Source organism: Mastomys coucha, unplaced genomic scaffold, assembly GCF_008632895.1.
Source record: "Mastomys coucha isolate ucsf_1 unplaced genomic scaffold, UCSF_Mcou_1 pScaffold20, whole genome shotgun sequence".
In the NCBI taxonomy this organism is placed as follows: Eukaryota; Metazoa; Chordata; class Mammalia; order Rodentia; family Muridae; genus Mastomys; species Mastomys coucha.
This window is the reverse complement of record NW_022196903.1, coordinates 50,725,982-50,750,317: the sequence shown is the minus strand read 5'-3', so window position 1 is coordinate 50,750,317 and position 24,336 is coordinate 50,725,982.

Sequence of the window (24,336 nt, the reverse complement as noted above, 5' to 3'; positions counted from 1 at the left end):
GGTGAAGGCTGTGGACTGGCATTTGGGAACGTGGGACACATCTCATGGAGCAACAAGAGGCAAGAAACCACACAGCACTGCCACAGTGGACACCCCACAATCTTTGTGATAGATTTCTCATTGTAACTGCTTGAGAATGAATAAATTTTTCATCATAGAATTCCAAGGCTAGATCTTCAGATCCAGTGAGCTACCTTTTAAGTGACAAGGAAGCCTTTGTTCTTGCTAAGTTTTAGTTTTATTTTAAAGGAACAAAAGCCCACAAGTAATGTGAATATAAATGCAAACCTTTGAAAATATGGGGATGGGCAGGCTCAAAGCACTGTAATAATTCCATTTTCTTAATCCAAAAAGGAAAATGACTGTAATTAGGCTGAGATGTCTGCCAAGTTTCAGCCTGAAGGGACTATTTTGGCCAAGATACAAGCCCCAGAGAATAGCTTCTAATGGACGCATCAAATCACACTTAACTATGGCAGAGCAAGTAGCTATTTTGTAATGTAATCAGTCAATAATCATGCCTTGTGTTTGCATTTTAATTAAAATAAATATTACTCCCTTGCTTTTATTTCCTATCACCCTCTCCCCACACATTATTATTGTATATGACCACTTGATTAGCACAAAAAAATCAATAAAACACAAAAGAAGACATGAAGTACCAACCTTCTTATGGCCCTACCCACAAGATTCCTTTAGACAGAAGAGGATAAAAAACATAGGATGCCTCAAGGATGAGACAGGTGTGGATGTATTCAAGTCTATGTCTATTGACTGTGAACCTCAAGTTTCACTAGGGATATAGGGAATTTCATTATTGGAGAACTTGGGTATATTTTAATTAATTATGGCTACAAAGCACTAACTGGAACCTTGATGATTTGAGAGAATGAATTTACCTCCCAGTGAGCCTAACCTCTGCTCAGGGAAAAGCCTCTGTACAGGGAAAATAAAAATGATTATTAAATGAAATTACACAGCGCATGCACAAACAGCTCCTGTGCTACAGATGGTATCCTCCTTCTGACTGAGACTTCTACACAAATGAGAACCCAGCTTCTGGTCTAAGTCCAGCTTAGATGAAAAGTCTTAGCAGCAAAGTTTAGCTAAAATGTCATATTTTGTTGTACTGGCTAGTTTCATGTCAATGTGACACAAACTAGAGTCTTTTTTGGAGGACCTCAATTTTAAAAATAGTCACCTACAAAACTGTCCTATGCGCAAGCTTATGGTACATTTTCTTGATTGATGGTTATGAAAGGACCCATTCATTGGAGGTGGTGCCATCCCTGGGGTGGTGATTTGAGTTACTATAAGAAAGTGGACCAAGCAAGTCATAAGCAACTTTCTATGGCCTCTGCATCAGTTCCTGTCTCCAGGATCTTGCCTTGAGTTCCTCTCTGAGTTCCCTCAATATTGGGCTACAAGTTATAAGATGAAATAAGCTCTTCCATTCCCAAGTTATTTTGGTCATGGTGTTTTATCACAGTAATAGAAGTAAGTGAGACATTTGGTACCTGGAGATAATTGGTAAGTACTATGAACAAGATTATATTCAAAATACTTATCATCTAAGCCTATCAATATCTACACTGGTTGTTAGCAACTCTTCAGGTCATAGTGGAGAATATAGGCTGAACTGTAGACCCAGTTATAGAGAAGATGGATGTGGCTGAAGGGAATCTACATAGGAGCCAGTGAGACTTTATGAGACAGAGACCCTGAGGGAAGAGTAAAAGTTTTATTATGACAATTCCCAATGCTCTGTCCCTTGGCTTAGAAATAGAGTGGATAGCTGAGGAAAGATGAGACATAAATTAATTTCTGTACTTCTTGAATATTGTTTAAGAAGACTAGAGGATGACTACCACTTCCCTCTTCTAGCCTTCTAATGTCTACAGAAGGACTGAAAATTCTAGAAAGCATCAAGACAGGAAAAAAGGAGCTAAGGATGACTAAGAGGTACAGCATGTCTTTTTTTTTTTTTTTTAAATCACATGACCAGTTATGTTGTTATGAAAATGGTGAAGATGCCTCTTGGGAGGCAAGTGCTGGATGCACATCTGACATTTTCTTCATGGAGAGACTCATGAGAGATCAGAGAGTGCTCTTTGCTCTCAGAACTGGCTTATGGATGGACATCTGTGTCCTGCTGTTGAAAGCAGGTGATGGGGGGGGGGATGCTTGTCTGAAGCCTTTAAGCTGCTGTGCTCACATTGTCCCATGTGCAAGGAATTGGGCCACCTTGAGAGGCCATAGTCGATGGTTGTGGGACACACACACACTTTTTTCTTAAGTCCATAGAAATATCTGTCTGTATACACACACACACACACACACACACACACACACACACACACACACTGGGAATGTTCTTCTAAACAAATGCTTCAGTCAAAAATACTAACAAGATGAGGGTTAGGAAGAGTATATAAAAGTAATTATCAAAATACTTGTTTTATGAAAATTTATCTTACTAGTGAAATTAATGGAACAAAGATCTCAGTAGCAAAGAGGAACAATGGAGAAAATCTGGAGCAGACAGGGAAGTAGAATGAAAACGGAGCAGTAGCCGGCCTTCACACTGGGATGTAGGTGATTGCCTCAGGGGACAGGTTAACTTTATCATCCTTATTGCTGAGATATTATCTGCACAATGAAAGCACTCAACAAAGGGCCTTAGAACCAAATGTGATGGTTCAAATCTGTAACCCAAGCATTTGGGAGTGGGAGACAGGACAGGGATTGTCATGAGAGGCCAGCCTAGGCTACATAATGATTTCAAAGATGGCCTGAGCTATGGAAACAAACACTGTCTTAAAAATCAGAAAGCAGGGAAAAGAGCAGATGTAAGATTGTGTTTACTGACAAGGGCATATTCTAAATTGGCATCAAGAAGAATGAAAGAAGGTAGAATCCCTGTGGATATAAGAATAGTCATTCCCACAAAGGAGGAACACTAAAAAGAAGGAAATAGACAAAGTAGAAATAACTAAGAACGTGAAGAATGGCAAGGAAATTTAGTATAATTGTTTAATTCCCACTTTACAGTAATATATATATTCTCATCAGGATTGACCTGACAATAATCCCTACAAGAGCCACAGAGCACCTAATAAAACCCTTCAGAAAACCCTGACCAACAACTCAAAGAGGGCTTATTAAGTTCCAAAGGCCAAAGACAATCTTACAGAAACAGCAACATGGTGCAAGAGAAACCCTCTTTCAAGTTGTAGGTCAGTGATGTCCAAGAGACTTCCAAAGTATTATAGACTACTGATATTACCTCTGGTTGCACCCCAATCAAGTGAAAGGTACCCTATTCCTGAAGGCGATCACACACTTCAGATGCAGGGTCCAGTTACCCCTGAACTGGAATGGACCTGAATGCTTCCTCCCTAAGGAATAGCTTTTATTGTACTAAATGGTGCTACGCAAGCTTCCAAAGGATGGAAGCAAGCAACGAACAGTCCTACCCAACTATGATGCCTATGAACCACTACGATTACCAGTGTGGCAAGAAAACCCCAGTGTACAGTAGTGGCCCACATACTCGTCAATAACCAACAGCTCTCTAATTGGACTTATGATCTTCTCAAAAGAGAAGAATCATGTCTGGTGCTAGAAACCTAGCCAACTATCCTGGGTTAGTAAGTGCATAGATCTTGCAGGAGAACATACAATCATCACTTTACTAACCCACCGTAAGCCCTAACTACATTATAAATATTTGTCCTTATACCCATAGATAAGTTTACCTCACTCCTCACCAAGGAAACTTCTTTTTGCAACAAACAGAGACCATTAGAGAAAAGGCAACAACCAAACTTCAGAGTTGTGAAGGCTAGGCTCAAAGAAAGCATCTACAGCACAACTGCACTGAAAGCTTGGGATCATGATTGACATGGTTAAAGACTTTGAGAGCCAGGGGGACATGGAGTTTGCTGTGAGGTTATGTCCAGAGCAACACATGTGGACAGAGCTAACCAACATAGCTGCCTCAACATGATATGAACAGGGATGCTACCAGTATATATACTAATATGAGAGGGGGAAAGCTCATAAGACCTCAATACTAGACAACTGCAGGCAAGTAAGGAATGCTGAGAGTGGGAAAAATAGTCCTCCCCAAGGAAGAACACATCAATTGATTATCCACTACTAAATGGTCAGCCCTGAAAACATATGCACATATAACATTGTATGGTCTGTTGCTACACACACACACACACACACACACACACACACTTAAATAAAAAGAGAACATGAATTTGAAAAAGAGTAAGGGAGAGGTAGATGGGAGAGTTTGGAAGAAGAAAACATAGGGAGAGTGAAATTATGTAATTATAGTCTCAAAAATGAAAGTGTCCCATTTTAGCAGAAAATCATTGCAGTACTACTGCTCATCACTTCCATTTATTTACCAAGGCCTTCTCATTTGCAAGGCACTGCTTATATTCAGGAGTTACATGAAGCAGACACAGTAATAGTACATCAGGCTGTCTGGTCTGCAAAAGGGGACACTATGCTTCTTTATGAGGAAGTGGTTTACTGTGCCGAAATGAAGGCTCAGCAGGATGCCTTCCAAAGGCCAAGCAGAGTAGAGTGAGGCTGCGACTCTTAGCTTCTTGTGTTGAGTACATGCTGATACACATTTTGAATGGATCTTTTGAACCACTAGAAGATAATATGAAAACTGGATGGCATTGGAAGGGAGGGGAAAGAATGGGATGCAGAAGACACTAGTGAATCTGCTTAGGTGTTTAGGTGTTCGAGTGTGTCCTCGAAAAACACTCTCTCCCACTCCCATACTTTCCTTTCTTCCCTTCTCAGCTAACCATAATGTTACCAGTTTCCTCTGTCATAGTCTTCAGTCATGATGCTATACCTCCTCTCAGGCAACTCAAGTGGCATTACATGCTTCCTGTTCCAGACTGTTGAATTCAATTTTTCACCAATGAACGAGGTTTAAACAGGGAAGGCAGTGAACCAAGAGGGAAAGGAGTGTGGTATCCTTTCTGGCTTGAAAAAAATGATGCTGTCAGACCCCCAAAGAGAAACATATAAGGCAGAACCACTAACCCAATGCATGCCTAGAAAACTCCTTCCAGGGTTACCAGCTTCATATAAGTAGTCTTGATAGGCTAAGGTAGAGCTCAGCGGTAGTGTACTTGCCTAGTCAGCATGAGGCAAACAGAAAAACTAAGAAAGAAAATTAAGTGTAGTCAGTGATGGGTGCACAATTCCAAAAATATGTTTAAAAAAAAAAGCCACTGATATTCAGGGTGCAGAATCTTTAACATTCATACAGACCAGCAATGGACTTCTCTGGTCTCCTCATGAACATGTCCAAGTACATACTTCCATACACCCTTATGCATGCAACACACACACACACATATCATATCCATGTACATACATATAAATACACACACAGATATACACGCACCACAAAAACATCACACCATTACACACATCTATAACATACATACAAATATGACATGCACACCACATACACATGAACATGAATGCAGTATACACACAAATATGTATGCATCATACATATATATGCTCATATATACACACACACCACAAAAAAATAGAATAAATGGAATGAATCTTAGTTTACAGTGGGATTCTATCCTTTCTATCCTGATAAACTCATGGAAAATTGAAAGAAACATATGTCAATGATACATTTAGTCTATCTAGCCCTTTGAACAACTTTGTTAGTAGTATAACACACTACAGAGTGTTGATTGTTTTTTCCATGATTGTGTGGCTGGCAGGGACCTGCACTGTGTACTGAAGATCAGCATAAGAAGAGGATTCTATTGCATATTGCTAACCTGGAGAAAATATCAAAAATTAAAACTTGGCATCTGCTGATTATGTATTGCATTTGCAGCATTGTGAAGGATTTTAAAACTTGAAGATGGCCCGGTGGTGGTGGCGCAGGCCTTTAATCCCTGCACTTGGGAGGCAGAGGCAGGCGGATTTCTGAGTTCGAGGCCAGCCTGGTCTACAGAGTGAGTTCCAGGACAGCCAAGGTATACAGAGAAACCCTGTCCCGAAAAAACAAAAACAAACAAACAAAAAAGTTGAAGATGATATGTGCACAAAAAATACAATAAGGAGAAATCAATATGCAGATATTAGAAAGATTATCTCTCCACTTTGGTGGTGAGTATATGTGTCCATGATGATTCATCCCTCTTTATTGCAGAGTCTTGATACCTCCCTTGAGGTTATGTGTGGCCATGTGACTAAATTCTGCCAAATGAGATAAATAGAAGCAGAAGTAAGGAGGAGGGGTCTCACCAGGGCAGCAGTGTGTTGCCAATTTAACTTCCTTCCTCTGTCCTGCCAGGTGGAGGTAGCAGCTGGAATCCAAGGCCTTCATGAATGTCAAGATGGCCTGTTAATAAAGTATTAAAAACATTATGCTAAAATATGAGCTTAAAGTACAAAACTGAAAGTAAACTTTACTTGCTTAAATGTATTATCGATGTCCCAAAACACACTGACAAACACAAGGACATATGTGCCATAGTCAAAAAATTCTTTCAGAGATTTAATAGTGAGTTACTCTCTTGAAATTTATGTATTCCATGGCAGTAACAAGTAAATATGAAAGAAAACATAATCTACTTGGAAAAACAGTGGAAACCACATCCTTGTTTTTAAAAATAATAGAAAGAAAGAGAGAACAAGAGAGAGAGAGAGAGAAAGAGAGAGAGAGAGAAAAAGAGAGAGAGAGAGAGAGAGAGAGAGAGAGAGAGAGAGAGAGAGAGAGAGAGAGAGAGAGAGAGAGAAGATGAGGAATCAGTGATGTGGCTCAGTGGGTTAAGGCCCTTGCCACTAAGCCTGAGGTCCTGATCCCTGGATCCCAGGTTATAGGAGGCAAGACTTAACTTCTGCAAGTTGTTCCCAGACACTCACCATGGCGTATTCACACCCTCTCACCCCAACACACATACACACACAAACACACATGCACACACACGCACACGCATGCACACACACCATATTTATCATTTACTGCTACTGTTTTGTTCCCCTTTCCACCTGACCCCAAGCATTACCACTGCAGTGCATGCCCAAGGAGTTATGGACTTAGGTGAGTCCGGCTCAGTCAGGAGCTGAAAGGGAATGAGCAATTCCCTAGTATGGGTAAAATAAAACTATCAAGTCCCTGGATCTGTTGTTTTTGTTGACAGTCTTATGAACAACTTTTTTTTTCTAATTACTTCTTGAAGAAAACAAGAGAGTACGAAGGAGAACAGGAGGAAATGGAGACTATCGAAGCCTCAACATGTACTGGCAAGAACTAGTGTACTTTCTAGTAACTGAGTCCAGAAATTGTTCACAACAAAGCTTGTCAAATTATCATATTACAATTCTATTGTCACTGAGAAATTAAAATTCAGTTAACAATCTTGATTTCAGCTTTTTCAAAATAAAGACTTACACAATCTATGTCAGTTTTGGAGTGACTTAAATGTGTGGTTTGACTTGGTAACTGGGTTAATCAACTCTCACAGTTTTTCCTACACGTCTGTCAGCTAGTTTGGTTGTCTGACGAAGGGAAATTAAAGACTACTATATAGGTGGCATCATTCTGCTGACTTCCAAATTAGGCACCACAAATTTAATCTGCAATCCCTACTCTGCCTATAAATGACTAAGCGGATAAATATTCCTAAATCTCAGGATGAAAGGCGGGGAGCAAATCTCCTTGCTCCTCAGCAGCTCCCAGTAACTGCACCATACTCATCAACGCTATTTCACACTCACTTTCAGATATGTGACCTTTAATAATCATGCACATAAGGTCAAGTTACCACATGAAAGAAGCCAGTTGGCAGAGAAGATTGGAACATCAATCCTCACTGACTTTCTAACCTTCCTCCCAGCTCTGGCATAATCTTTCTTGGAAGTGCTTTCTGTTTTCTAAATAAACATTCTCCGAATCTGCTACCATCCATGAAACTGTTTAACTGTTTTGTTTGTTTGTTTGTTTGTTTGTTTTATTTTTTTTCTGTCTCAGGACACAAGAACAAGAAAATTCCTGTGAGTGCCCACCAGACTCCAACATCCACCAGTAGTAACAGCTGTGAAGCCACCAGCTAGGAGTTAAGACTTATGTTTTTAATCTCTTGCAACTTTCTCCTTATTAAGGGGCTCCTGGGAGGAGTCCAGAATGCTTTCCTTCTCTTTCTTCCTTAATGAGTGCTTCCCTCTGAACAGCTAGTGTGTTTCTTCCTCCCCTCTCATCCTCCTTTCACTTTCCTTGAGGCATTCGGAGACAGCTGGCCCAGGTACACGGAGGTGATTAGCAGGTGCACACAGTGGAGTAGCAAGGGTGATGGTGGAGACCTGATGGCACTGAGTTACATCCATTATCTGCCCCACCGTGCCCCATGGTTTATTGCACCATAGGTTAGGTGGATCAGGAGTGTACCCTCTCTCTACCATGTAGCAAAAGTGATGTGGCCCAGGCTGAATCCACAAAATGCCTGGAGTTACAGATGCCACCACAGTGATGTACTGGATTGCTCCAAATGAAACCTCACTATCACTGCTAATTGCCTTCATGTGGGGATGTTCTACCCTGGGAAGTTTTGTTGTTCTGGAATCCAGGGCAACTATAAGTTTAAGAAAGTTACTCATCTCTAGATTTTAACACATCTGCGAGTGTAAGCAGGAAGGTAACACAAAGGCAAAGATACAGATACAAGATAAATCCAGCACTGCCAGTCTGAATTTATCACACCATTGCATGGCCCCAAAGGAAAAATGAAATGCTGTCAAATAAAAACAATGTCTCCATATCTGCCACAGAAGGAATGACACCTCTGACAAATTGGTTAGTTGAAATTTGTTGGTGACAACAAAATAGAAATGTCTGAAGGATTCCTACAATGCTTATCTGTGTTTCAAATACAGAGACCTACATTTTCAGTGGAATGTAGGTATTTAAAAAAATGCTCACTTAATGTATTTCTTCCTTAAAGAAAAATAAGACCAAAAAAATCATAAAATCATGAAGTAAAGGAGAGACATTAAAAATTGTTAGCATGAAATATGGTTTTGGTAAAGAAAGTTTAAGAATAAAAAGTAATGCTTTCAGATCAGAGAGGAGTTTTAAATGTGAATATGTTGTGATGTGAAGGATTATTGTAAAATTTAAATGTGAAAAACACCAAAACCCTTAAGCATGTCATACAGGTTGATGCAAAAGAAACTATTTTGGACTGTGTGTTATGAATAATTATCACTGGGTTCAAACACATTTTTATTAATCAAAATAGGAATCATTACAATTTGCCAACAAGTAATAAGTAAATTTATTTCTAGCATAAAATGCATATTTTTCCATTCAACAAACTCTTGAAATGTATCTTCTGCATCCTGCAAGTTGTGGATATATTTTCCCTGAAGAACACTGTCAAAATATAAAGACACAGTAGTTAAGGTTGGTGAGGAGTCAGTTGAATATGGTGTATGAGAGGCAATGCTTTAAAGCACAGTGAGCTAACCTTTGAAGCTCTGGTTATGGGATATTCCATTGATGTGAAGTGGGTCCTGTTGACCAATGATGGCAGCAGGCATCACAGCTTCTGATGCATTTTATTAACTTGCCCACTTCTCAGATACAATGGCTCCACATAGATTCAGAAAGCTGTAGTGGACCATACTGGCAGGAGACCATCACACAGTATGAATTTGGTTAGGAAGTCCTTTGGAGCTTCACACCTAACAACTGAGATAGTCAATTGCGGTAGTCCTGTATAATTTGCCTTCCATCATATGTCACAATCCAATCAAGAAACAGTTTGGTTTGCTGTTGCCCAGCACAAGAGAAGAACATTGTACAAGATGGAGATATTTTTTAAATTTTATTTTTAGTCAGCTGATGAGATTCCTACCCACAGATCTCTTTTGCCTTTCTAAATTACTTCAAATGCTAAGTAGTCATGATTAGTACTTTGGCAACTTTTCCTGGATTTGGAATAAAATGAGTTTTGACTCTAGCTCTAAGTTGGTCACTGTCAGTTTCTGATGGCCACTGTCAGTTTTCTCATCTTCGAAGTTCTTGTCTACCTTGTAAAAGTTTCTGACCCATCATTGCACTAGATGCTCATTTGCATTTAAGCCTAATGCATTGCTGATCTCAAGAGTTCTCTCTACTGCTTTATAGCCTGTTTTGAGTTCAAATAAGAAAATGCCTCAAATTTGCTTTTTTGTCTAACATTCTTTTCATATAATCAGATGAATACAAAATAAGCAATAAGTAGTGTCATTAGCAAAAAATGAAGTGAGAAATTCACTTTGATATGATCCATAACATAACCACATTTATTAAGAATGAATTCCAATATCAGAAAGTAAGCTCCATCAATGCAGATGCTGCAATTACTTTTGCACAGATTTGTTAGAGGGTCTGAGTAGGTAAAATCAATAACAGAATATAATGATGGCACATATATGATTAAATTTACTAACAATAAAATGTATCTTTTCCTTAGCATTGTATATTTCTACAAACTTATTTCATCAGTCAATCTGCCCCAGACATTATAGAAAAGCTACAGAAGGAGACAAGAGGATTTCAGACATTTCAAGTTAACTTCTAAATTTGGCTGTTGGGTTTCTCCAAAACAGACATCATACAAACGGTCCATAAGAAATCATTATAGACACAAGAACAAACCCAGTTTATAAACTCACTGCTGGGGTAATGAGTTTCCTGGACAGATGAAACCTGAGAAAACTCAGGCTGAAAACAGGAGGCGTCTCAAGGAACAGTGTTTTGCACAGCTATGAAAAAACAAGGCATAGAAAATTAACTGCCCTTGGTGGTTTCCAAGAAGGCCTACGCTCTCTTTTTCTGCAAAAAGGAAAATAAAAGGAATAATGTCACATTTACCAGAAGAATTAGGGGGATTCAGATCCAATGATGGCTGATATTAAAGATGAGAGATGCTCAACTTTTCCTGATAAAAGGCCAATTTAAAGAATTGCATTGAGCTGTCTCAGGTTAACTCTAGATGTGACAGGTGAAAATATTAAGGTGGGTTTTGTTTTGTTTTGTTTTGTTTTGTTTGTTGTTGTTGTTCTTTTGGTTTTTTTTTTTTAATATTGGAACTTCATTTTTTGGCTTAACCAACAACTCATGACACATTATTAAATGAACTCATGTAGCAACTAGTATTGATGGGAGTGCCCAAAAGCCAAAGAAATTATTGTTAGCCATATCCCTGAGAATTGGCCCAAACACAGCCCAATGACAAGACTAAACATTGAGAGTCCTTATCCAAAAGTTGAGAAACATCCCTATACTCATAGCTTACTTATCCAGCTAGATTCTGTAACATGTGAAGACCTAAGACTAGTGTAACCATAACACTACAGAAGAAACTAAACCACTACCTCTTCTTACTCTGGTACAAAGGATAGACCTGGTCTAAAAGGGTATTGGCAATTCAATTTTGTTCATTCTTCTATGTCAAAAGATAAAATATCTTCTGATGTTTTGTGACCTCCTTCTCAGGGTAGACAGAAATCTATCCTGCCCAAACTAATAAAGAAAAACAATCTAAGAATGTGATTCTCTAGAATAAGTCTTTTACTGTCTGTACTAGTTAGGGTTCTCTAGAGAAAAAGAAGAATAACTAATAAATTCCCATATATCTTCAGTTCTTAAGTCAGTTTTAAAATGGTTACAGCAGCAGAATCACACCCGGGAGCTGAGTGCTGAGAACCTGGTGGTAACCTGGTCTTTAAGGCTGGGTGCTTCAGCATTCAAGGTACTTCCACAACAGCTGGCCCTTACCAAAACTCTCACCTGGTAGTTGCTCAGTCCAAAGGCTTGGTGAGACAACAGTCCCAGTTGGTACCAGAAGCCCAGAAGATTCCTGGGGAGGCATGGGTCCCTTGTCTAGGATTAAAGGCAGGTTCTGATTTCAGTAAAGGAATGGGTAGCAACAACGTGTAAGTTACCTCAGTGGCAAGATGGACAGCCTACCCAGCAAGAGACAAGATGATCTTCCTTCTGCCAAGTCCTTTTATTTTCATTTTATTCATGAAATGAAGGTGCTGCCCACAGTCAAGATAGGTCTATTCCACATCAATCAATCAGGAACTTCCTCTGGTGAGGCTTTCTACTTCAGTGGTTCTAATTTGTATCAAGTTGACATTTGAACCAGCCATATGAGTGTCTGAATCTCTTTAACCTCAAGAACATCTTAAAGGCAGGGCCACTTACCCTTGCTAACATTAACTATCTACTCAAACAAGAAAAAGAAATTCCTTTTAGGTACAAAGACCCAGGGAATTTCACAAAATGTGGAAGATGCTAAACACTAAGACATGGGACCAGAGCTGACCCAGCATAAGACACATACCTGGGTGGGAATTCTACAACTTTCAATGGAAACTGGAGACACAAAGAAAATGCTGGAGCTGACCCAAGATGAGGCACCCATACCCAAGGAGGCCCTGAAAAGATTTGGGAGACTGTCACTGCAGGTCAGAGCTGACTCAGATGTGAAAGACCACAACAGATTGAAGTGGAGATAAAGACAAGGCAGGAGTTGGTGACCCTTGGAGAGTGACAATTATTGCAGACAGTAGCTGACTTTCAGAAGAAAACTATGGGTAGAGCCTGTAACTCTGAATAAAAGTCCCACAGGAAAAAAATGATGTCTCAACCCTAGTATGATTTAAGGTAACTTAATCCTCTCATGAGCATTGTGAATAGATCCACTGAAAGAAGAAATGTGAATTGGTTTGAAAAAAAGAAAGGAAGGAAGGAAGCAAGCAAGGAAGGAAGGAAGGAAGGAAGGAAGGGAGGGAGGGCAAGCAAGTTGAACCTACAAACTTGTTGAAGATGCACAAGCCTCTGTGAAGAAACAACACACACAAGTATCTGCACGCACACACATGTACATGTGAAGACAACATGTGTCTATTATAGTGATGGTCCTCCATGAGAATGATGTGCACTAACTTCCAGACATAGAATTCAAAGTAATGATAACAAATTCAGACAACTCAAAGAAAACATGACTGTGCTCCAAGAAAACTGAGACAGGGATAAATGAAATAAAGAATTTAGTTAAAGATAGGACAACAGATCCAGCAAACAGTTAGAAAAGCTAAAGAAAAGCCAAAATAAAATGATTCTGGAAATGAAAACTTCAATGAGCAAGACTAAAAGCACAGTGGGAAGCCTCACCAACAGAATGCAGCACATGGACAGCAGATTGCTGGGGTGTGGAGACACTGGGAGGAACTGGATCCCCCAGTAAAAATCAATGGAAAACATTTTTACTGCCTCCAAGAACCATACCTCATCACCAAAGATAGACATTACATTGGAGTAAAAGGATGAAAAATGAGCTTTCCAGGTAAATGTATCTAAAGAAGTAGGCATAACTGTTTCCGATAAAGTAGAGTTTAAATCAAAACTATATACAAATTCAATTTAGTTCTAAATTAACTGATGTTTGAAAATTAACATAGGTTCATTCAGATTACATTGCAAGTCACAAACGGTGGAAGTTTCATACCATTTTTTTCTGTCTTAATTATATCAGTTTCTTTTCCTCTTTCTGTGATAAAATATTCTGACCAAAGCAACTTACAATAGAAATAATTTATTTTAGCTCATGATTCCAGGTACAGTTTCTCATTGCAGGAAAGTGAGCTGCTAGTCAGAGAGAAAGAACAAGAAATACTGTGCCCTGCTGACTCTCTCCTTTGTGCATAGTTCAGGATTCCTGCCCTGAGAACTGTTGGCCCATAGTTAAAGTGAGTATTCTCACAATTAATGTAATCAAGATAACCACCCCCACAGTCATGCCTATAGGCCTAGCCAATCTTTCACTAAAACTCCCTTCCCTAGTAACTTCAGATTGTCTTGACAATTAACACTATCACATGAATTTACATGATATGTTTAAACTTCTAAGAAGCTACAGTATTGTTTTGAAATCCCATATTTTATATAACATTGAACAAATCTTTTCAGCATCATCTTTTTAAAACCTTGTCAAAAGAAAAATTTTAATGGTCACTTTGATAATCAGTAAGGGAACGATGCATCGAGAAGATTTTAGCAATCTAAATATAAATACACAAAGCACAGGTGCACCCATATTCATCCAATAAATATCACTGAAATAAGACAACAAATTAACTCTAACATAGCGATAGAAGGTGAGTTCAATACCCAGCATCAACAATATATAGGTAATTCAGACAAAAACAAAACAAAACAGAGAAACATTGGAGCTAAAGACATCACTTGTCAAATGGACCTATTAGACATCTAGAGAACATTCCGTGTCAACACCAAAGTTAACAGATAAATTAACTACTGGAGCACTTGCTCTTTCTCCAATGTTGATCATAGACAAAGACACAAAACAAGTCTCAGCCAATGTTAGATGATTGAAATAACATCCTGTATTATAACCGAGCCACAATGGAATAAAGCTAAACAAGAATTCCTAGAATTGAATTAAAATGAAGTATATGAAAATCTATGGGACACTATGCAGACCCTCATAAAAGTAAAATTTATAACACTAATGAATAGTGTGTGTGTGTGTGTGTGTGTGTGAAAGAGAAATAGAGAGAGAACTCAAATAAATAACAGTGTTCTACCTTAATGCCTTAAGAAAAAAAAAATAAGAAAAATCAACCTCAAAACAGTTGGCTGGGTTATTAATTTAAAATATCAGTATCAGTTATGTGATATCTCCATGAGTTTCTGGTCAAAGAGGCCCCAGAAGTACCCAAAACAACACAGGCTGTGGTGATTGCTCTTGCATAGTGTCCTGATGAGCTTTAACTGTCACCTTGATACAACAGAATTATCTAGGAAGAGACTCTAATTTATTTAGACTAACTTGGTCTGTGGGCATGTCTGTCAGGGATTGTCTTCATCATTCATTTATGTAGGAGGTCCTAGCCCATTGTGAGTAATATCAATAACTTGTCTAGTGATCCCAGACTGTTTAAGAAAACTACCTGAGCATCAACGTGTCTCCCAGTCAACAAGTAGGAACCTCCATGTTTCCTGCTGTGATTCTATGATTCTGAAGTGAGTTCCTTACTCTTACGGAGCAGCACACAGGCTCAACTTCTGGTTCCTGCTGTTGCTTTGCTCAATGTTGGGTTCTGACATGGGATTGTAAACAAAATAAACCCTTTCTCCCCCAAAGTTGCTTTGGTCCAATGTCTCCTAGGAAATAAGATCTTTGAACTAAATTTCTGTGAGACAGAAATTTCAGCCAGTTTCCACTACATGGGATCCAAATCATTTTCTCCCCATTAGCATAGAGGTTATACAAGACTGACCATGAGCCTTCAGTTACCTAAGATCATATTTCTTGGGGGTGGGGTAGCTGTGATAAGTGAGTAGAGCAGGAAGTGAATAGAAGACCAGGAATAGAAACCAGTCAGTAGAAGAGAAGACTCGAACCTCTCTTACCACCACACATATCCCAAAGCTGGCACACAATAAAAATAGTCCTGCCCAAAGAACCTATGTGGATTAGGGGCACTGGTGGGCTTTTGGCCTTTCTACCAGCTCTGGATACTTGTGCACTTTGAATTGTTTTCCTCCTAAATAGTCCTTTTCTGCTACTAACCACATGGGCAGATATCACTGCCCCTCTGGCCCAGATCCAGCACTTTGAGTCAGTCCACTCGACATCTGCTACATCTATGAACTCCTGAAGCTTGTGGAGGAGCCAGTCCTTCCAACCAGATGTCATCCTAAGTAAAGCTAGTCTTAGGCCTGACAGACAGCCCCAGTATGGAGCCATTGTAGCTGTAACCTGCGCTGCTTGCCCTGCTGAGAGACTGAGACCTTAAGGCAGTGGTGCTGCCTATAGGCTGTAGGCACAAAGGTGGGGAAGTGTGTGTCAGCCTTGAGCTCTCAAGGCACCTGCCTAACCACAAAATCACCCCAACTCTTGGCAGCAGTATATCCTAGATGGGTATCAGCCATGGTCAAGTATTCATGGTTTGTCAGAAATCAGAAACCTTGCACCAAACCAACAACTTATTGCAATGAATATCTGCACATGAAGCTGTTTGGGCAAATATATATACTGTAATACACGCTGCAGTCTCTAATGCAAATATGCTGAACAAATATGTGATGGAGAGGTGGGAAGGATAGATGAAAAAAAGCACTGGGTGCTTGTTGGAGAGAGTCAGAACTAGAGACAATGAGAGTGAAAGGTATAAGAGAAAGTTGTAGTCAGTGGGGGAACATGTCCTTGCCATATAGGGTTCATGGGGTGGTGTGCAGCAGACTGGAGCTGACTCAGTCCCCTAACATGCTGCCCAGCTGCATGATCACTCTGGTTCTGAGCAATTGAGCAATGACAGATGTCTGAGATGAAAAATGGTTCATTTTCTGGAATGGACCTCCTTGGAGAACTTCCGTGGTCCATACTGCTCCTGTAGGCCATGCTCGCATCCAGGTACCTGCTGCTGCCCTAGGCCATGTTGAAGCCTGAGTTTCATGTGGATGTCTATGGTCTAGGCTGCCCCTGGAGGTCATGATGATGTCTGAGGCCCATCCATGGGAGGTAAGGTGGATGACCATAGTATGTGCTAACTCCAGAAGACATGTTAGTGTCTATGATCTGGGTTGCCCCCAGAGGATGCATTGATATGAATAGCCTGTGCTGTTGCCTGAGGCCATGTTGATATCTTTGGTGGTGCATGTTGCCACCAAAGGCCACGTTGGGGCCTATGATCCTGCTGTAGCCAGGGGATGTGTTGATGTCTGTGCCCTGTGTTACCATCAAAGTCTATGGTCTGTGCTACTGCCTGAATCTATGATGATGTCCTTGGGCTGTGCTACTCAGAAGGCCATGTTGACGTCAGTGGCCTATGCTGCTGCCAAGGGCCATGAGGGTGTCAGTAGTCCATGCTGTGCCTGGGAGCTATATTGCTGCCCATAGTCTGAGCTGCCATTGGAGATAATGTTGAGGTCTGAGGTCCCTGCTGACAATGAATTTCATGTAGATGTCAGTGGTCTGTGCTGCTGCCTGATGTTCTTGAGGTGGACTACTGCAGGGGACCATAGTGGTGTCTGTGGCCCATGTCCCAGAGGCCATGTTGATGACCATGGCCTGTATTGCTCTCGAGAGCCACAATGGGGTCTGTAGCCCATGCTACAATAAAGGGGCATGTTGATGCTCATGGTCTGTACTGCTACCAGAGACCATGCTGAGCCCTATGGCATGTGTTGATGCAGGAGGGTATGTGCAATGTCCATGGTCTTTTGTCCATGCTGTCACCAGGAAATATGTGAAACCCCATGATCTGTGCTCCTGCTGACTGTAAAGGACAAGGAAGCAATTTTACAGACATATTAATGACTGCAGACAAACAGTTGAAAAAGAAACTCATAGGTTTCTGTGATAATCCACACCCCACCCCAAACAATGGCCTAGAGAGGAAGCCATCGAACATAACTCTTAAAATTTGTGATAAAAATGCTGAAGTGTAGCTCTCTGCAACTGATGGCTTCTGGTAGGGTTATAGATGATAAAGGGCTCATTTTTCTGATGGGAGTTTGACCATGCTCCAATAAGTATCTGGACAATAAAAATTGGACATCTTTATTGGGGGAGTGAAGAGGTCATAAGAGTGGTGGGGGTGGGCTTGGGAGGGCAAGAAAAGGGGTATAATGGGGTACATTATATAAAATACCTAAACAATCAGTAAAGATATTAAATATTTCAAAAGTAAGACAAATATAAGGTAACATTTCAAAAAACATAAAATTTAAAGTAGACAGGTGGAATAGGTTTGTGAAACCTGTCTCATTATTTAGAGTTATATTGAATTACTTACCACAGTTAATAATAACTATGTTAATATTTTTTATTTTAAAAATGTTGAAAGTTTCAAATGTCTTATAAAAGAATGATGTGTAATGATGGTGATAAATTACTTCAGTTGACTTAACCATTCCATATTCTACACATATATCAAAACCTTACATTATATCTCATAAACCTATATAAGTATTCTTTAATAAAATATTAATACATATAAAGTAAATGTAAGCAATAGTAAGATTTTACCCTTGGTCCCTGGTCTATTTAGTTCCTTGTTCTTGGTTACCCAAGTAGTGTGTTTGGTGGATATGGGTTCCATCTTGTAGAGTAGGCCTTAAGTTAAATCAGATATTGGTAGTATACTCTCACAAGCTTTGTGCCAACATTGCCTTAGCATATTTGCAGGCATGACACAATTGTTGATCATAGGGTTTGTTGTTGGTCTTGTATTTACTTTTCACTTTTGGTAGCATGCAGGGTACCTTTACGTACCAAAGATGCTAGCACATAATGATGAATGCTCAACTTCTTCATGTTCAGTACATTGTGTAATTGTCTTCAGCAATGTGGACTTGTTGTCAGTTTGTGGAGAGTAAGCTATTACCTGGACAACGGCCTGGGTTGTTTGAGTATTCCCATGGGAGATGGAAACCATGTTTTTTTAACATTTCCTCAGAATTTTTTTTAATAGATTAATCATATAATTTCTCAATTTTTCTCTCTTTGGAAGCCCATTTAGGTGAAAGAAACAATAGTAAATAGACTGTTGTTTATCATTTGGTCTTCTATAGAAATAGTCATGTAGCTGAAGGATGGTTTAGTTAACTCAATGGTTCACTAAAATGGACTTTGTCAGAATCACTTCTTTGGTCTGTCCTTGGTGCCTACTTAGAATGAACAAATGTTTATCTATATCTCCCCAAGAATGTCACACAACTAATGTGGATGTCTAATACCACCTGGGCTTTCACAGGAGACCAGCCTAGGAAAAGGCACAGTTTCTCTGGATCAATTTTTATTCATTGGTCAGTGGCCATTGAGAAGTGTTCAAGTGATTTCTCTACACTGGCTGTTAGTGAGTTCCTCTGTCCTCTCTCTCTCCACTCCTAATTTAGCCATACAAAGCTTATTACTGGAATAACCCAGAGATACAGAAACATACTATTCTCCAGTCTCCAGGACAAAGCACCATGTTCACTGATCATGCCATCACTATGCCTGCATTTTGGATAGTGGCCTCCATTCCCTTTTGACACACTCATATACATGCTGTTGCTAATTCCAGTAGGAAACATGGAGGGTATGAATGAAGTATGCTTCTGTGTGACTCTGTGAATGTGTTTCCACAGGCAGTTAGATCATAAAGGTTCTTATCTAATGAATGAGTGGCTTCCTTGATGGATTCACAGTGAGGTAATGAAGGGTAATGGGTGAAATATACCAGCAGGTCGTAGCCATGTCCTTTGGGCTCTGTCTTGATTTGGATTCCTTTCTTTCTCTGCTTTCTGGGCCACCATGATAGAACCCATGCTCTGCTCTGGTTTCCCCATTATAATAGAATGACATCTCTAAAGCTGTGAGTCAAAGGATTTCTTCCTATGTCCTTGTCTTTGTAAGACACCAGGATGAGAAAAGTAGCTGTTATACATGGAGTTTAAGCTTCAGCTTACAATTCTTGCTGTAGTAAATTTCCTGGCTTTGGCTTATATATTTCAGTTCCCCTTGAGTCTCTGGTACAAGCCCTAAGATTCAAGATGTCAATACAATCTGCTGTAAACAGACTGATGGTCATGTGCTTTAGGTAGAACTGACAATACCTTTGAATCATGACCTCAAACCAATCTTATACCCCCAGCATCTTGCCAAGAATAGTCTCTACCCAGGCTCTATAGATCAGTGTAAGAATAATAATGTCTACCAGACTTTTATGTCAGTTTCCCAGAAAACTGTGATGTCAAATGAATATCTCACTTAACCCAGGATGCATTGGCATGAAAATTATTAACATTTCCTACATAAGAATCAAGGTTCAGACAAATGTAATGACTAATCCATCCCCCCTCTCTTTCTTTCTCTCTTCAATGTCAGGATTTATGTTTAGATATTTTATAATCTATAAATAACTCTTCATGATTAGAGAGAAAACCTTCAGTGGTAACATGGACCAGACAGGGTTCCATGTGAGGGAGGGAGGTTGCTTGTTGTATACTCTGCCCAGGCTTAAAGGTACTATATTATTTTTAAATATATAAAAAGACAATGAAATAACTTGCTCCGTCTCAGATACCATAGCATCCTTAGTAAATTCTGATTCCCAAAGTCTGACTTCATGATAGGAGAGAAAAGAGGTAAACAGCTTCAGGTTAACAGAAACCTAGTATGAATTAAAATGAAATGATATTTTTCAGATCATAAAAGTCCCTAAAGTCAATATGAAGCCTGAACCAGCCATCTCCTGTAACCAGGAAAGACTTCCAATGGAGGGATTGGGACATATACCCAATCACAAAACCTTAGACTCACAATTTGTCCTGCCTACAAATGTACAGGGGTAAAATACAAAGCAGAATTTGAGGGAAGGGACAACCAATGGTTGTCCTCGCTTGAGAGCCATTCTCTGAGAAGGAATCCACCCCAGCACTATTAATGATATTCTGCTTTACTTGCAGACAGAAGCCTATCATAAATGTCACCACAAAGGCTTCACCCAGCAACTGATGGAAAGTGATGTAAAGATCCACAGCTAAACATTGAGTGGAGCTTGGGGGATCCCGTAGAAGAAGGGGACGATGGATTGAAGGAGCCAGAGAGGTCAAGGACACCAAAGAAAACATACAGAATCAACTAACCTAGGCCCATAGGGGCTCTTAAGTGAACTGCAAACCATAGAGCATGCATGGGACACACCTAGGCCCTCTGAACATATGTAACAGTTGTGTAGCTGGGTCTCTATATAGGACTCATAAAGAGAAAGCAGGGGCTGTCTCTGACTACATTGCCTGACTTAGGACCCCTTTCTCCTAACTGAGCTATATTGTCTAGCCTCAATAGAAGTACCTAATCTTACTACAACTTAATATGCCAAGACTTATTAATATTCACGGGAGGTCCCCTTTTTCTGAGGAGAATTGGGGAAAGAGAGGTGAGAGGAAGGACTAGGAGGTGAGGCAGGAGGAGAAGCTGCAAACAGGTTATAAAGTAAATAAATAACTTAATATCTCTGTCCTCAATATCTCTGTTCACCTAGCACATACACACCTGGAATATAGACTTTTGTGGAGCCATAGTGTACATTTGTATAAGAATTTGTTAGCATTTCATGTTATAAGACACTTAGCTATAAAAACACAACCCTGGGAATTTGTGTGTCATTATGAGATGTTGCCTTATGGAGTGGAAACTATTATAAGTTTTAATGCCATGAACGAAATGATTTGAATTAGGATAATAGAGAATAATCATTCTACCTGATGTTCAGGAGCAGCCAGACACAGGTAGATATGTATCTGGGTTGAGAAAAATCTGTAAATGACAATCTGGTTGCCCGTACATGGTGAAAACATCTGGTTATGCTGAATCTAGGTGAGAACTGGAAAACTGAAGAAGGGAAAATTATTGGGCATATCAAATACTCTTGCCTGCGATACCCTTGCTTCAAGCTCCATACAGTGATATTCTCACTCACCATGACTTGCTGCTCTTTGTTGACCACAAACTCCTAAGATTAAAACTAGAAGGGTGCTGTCTCAGTTTGAAGCATCTCATACCCTCTTGAAGTGAATTCTCTGTCATTTTTCTACCCATCACCTTATACCTCAGACACTTGCTTTCTCCAGTTTCATGAGGGCTACTCTACACAAATCTGTTAAGAGTTTTCAGTGACTAGGGTAGCATAATTTTTCTCTGGTTAGCTTCATTTCTTTTATCCTCCCTTAAATATTTTTTATATACCTCAGATAACATAAAGATAGAATCATTGCATCAAATGTAGAGCAGACACAGATGTGCAGGTGGCCAGCAGTTCCACTTTGGTTTGTCATCTGGAACACTCAAATAACCTAAGTGTTTTCTTTCCTCAATAGCCCACACCATACCCCAGGTTCCCAGGAGCAGATTTGCATCAGTGTTTTGAGTTACCTACTAACCCATGGCTTAGATGTCTTGTGATCTTTGCACCCCAGGGGCTAGTGTGTAACAGGCATTAAGTATTTGGCAGGTAAATAAATTAATGAGCATATTTAGAACACTCAATGGGGAGCTCAGAAAAGCCCAATGTTTTCTTATGCTGGATAGAATCGAGTATAAATATGATACCCTTCTCAATTCCTAAATCAACAAATTCAGGAACAGAGAAGGATTCTTACATATACAATGATTAGTTCCGTAAGTGTCTTGTCCTGGGCTTTTGTGAATTAATTTGGGAAGCAGCACAATGGCCCATTTACTTTCATTTTTCTTTCCAAGAGAGGCAGAGAAACACCATGCATACAAAAAGCTGCATTAGGCTGAGCATAGCTCCAAGCGGTGAGAGGGTTCCTGTCCTATTCTGCCTGCATTAGCCTCATCTTTTTTCATTTGTTTTATCCCAATGATTAGTTATTTCATACCTTGCTTTTTTTTCTTACCTGTCTTGACTCATTTGAACTCTGCAAAATTCTCCTCTGCACAGGAATTAGTGTGAAATTTATTGCCTTATTCTTCCCATGTATTAACAGGGCTGTGCTTTACAAATATGACTGCAGAGCAAATTTATTATTTACATCCTGAGCCCTCGCCTTCATAACTGCTTAATATGGAGAAGGTGTTTAGCTTTCCGATGGAGTCCAGCTGCCTCACTGGAATCAAACTTGTAATTGCCTCTCTGGGACTTAAAGCCATTATGGTTGTGCTTTTATGTTCTCTTGTTGTGCTTGAATCACTTTTTGAGGTCTGTGAAGTACAGCTGGCACAATAAAAGTTTGATCAATGCATAACCAATGCAGTGTATTTCTTCCAGAAAAATAAAGCCCAGGTGAAAAATGTTCATCTAGGAAAATAGTCTTTGTCAGCTACTTAGTCTCAGAATTTAAATGGGCTTTATTTAATCTTGAGATAAGGACTGAACTTGGATTTCTGTGTCAGAGTTTGCTCCTTTTCCAATGTTGCACATTGAGCTGTGCATTAAAGGGGTTAGGTTTTATCGGAATTTTCTCACCCTAAAGTTCACTATTTTGTCTTTAGAAATAATGTCCATTTATACTGATAAACCATGGACAATTAGTTTTCCCTAAATTCTCTTGATCAACAACTGAGGGCAATGAGATAAGATTCCTCTTTTTTATTTTTTTAATTTTTAGAGAGTATTTTAAATGAGTATTCTTTATTAGTGTGGTGTTTGTGTGTGTGTCTGTGTGTGTGTGTTGAAAGAGAGGCAGACATGTTAAGCCATACATGTGGAAAGCAGAGGACAACTTTGTGGAGTCATTTCTCTCCTTCCACATTTACCTGGGTTTCAGGGACCAAGCTTACAGAGCAAACACATTTACCCATGGAGCCTTGACGAGTATTGCTAAACCTGAAAATTCCTTTTGTTTTAGGGACAGAGCACTGAAGCTGACCAATTTCACCTGAAGGAAACACTGTAATTTGGAGATACTGTGGTGGCTTCTTTCTTGTGTAGCTGGGGATTGTTATGGACAGATGCTCACCATTAACACTACGTTTCTTTGTTCCAATCCATTAAGTTAGCTTCAATTTAAGGAAAATCTAAAGATATGTCCATGGTTCTCCCTTCACGAAGTTCACACATACACATGGCACATAACTCACAGTAGTTCAATTGACTTATTTTAACTTAACAGTGGTTCATCCAATAGACATCTTACTTGGAATTGTGTGACTTTGTGTCTCTTTCTGTATTCCTGATACTGAGTATACTCCTGTTCTCAGCTCCTGGCCATCACAGACAGCAAGGGGAAGTAATAGATACCCAATGTTGCTGGACTGTATTATTCAGTAGCTTAGGTGAGTCATGTGCATTCTCAGCTTATGATTTTCCTGATTACAATGGAGATGTGGCCATGTGTAAGTCAAGGGACATCAGTGCTTTAGGGACAGCACAGCAGTCACAGCTCTAGGTGCGCTGCCACGTCTCCAAGCTGGACACACCTATAATGGGCACACCTGCTTCTGTTGCCTCTGTCTTTCCTGCTTGCTTGTTTTCTTCTCTTCAAGGAACAGGTGTTCACATGGACTATTATCTCTTTTTATATTTAATTTTCTCCTTAGGGAAAAAATTACCTTAACTCAAGTATGTTAGCACATCCTTACACTTAGGAGGCTTAGACTTGTGAATTGCAACTTCCAGGACTGACTGCATGATATAATGAAAATCTGTCTCAAAAAATATTTTGATGTCAATAACTACCCTGACTAATAATTGACACTCTTATCTTTTCACTGAAGATTTCCTTTTCAA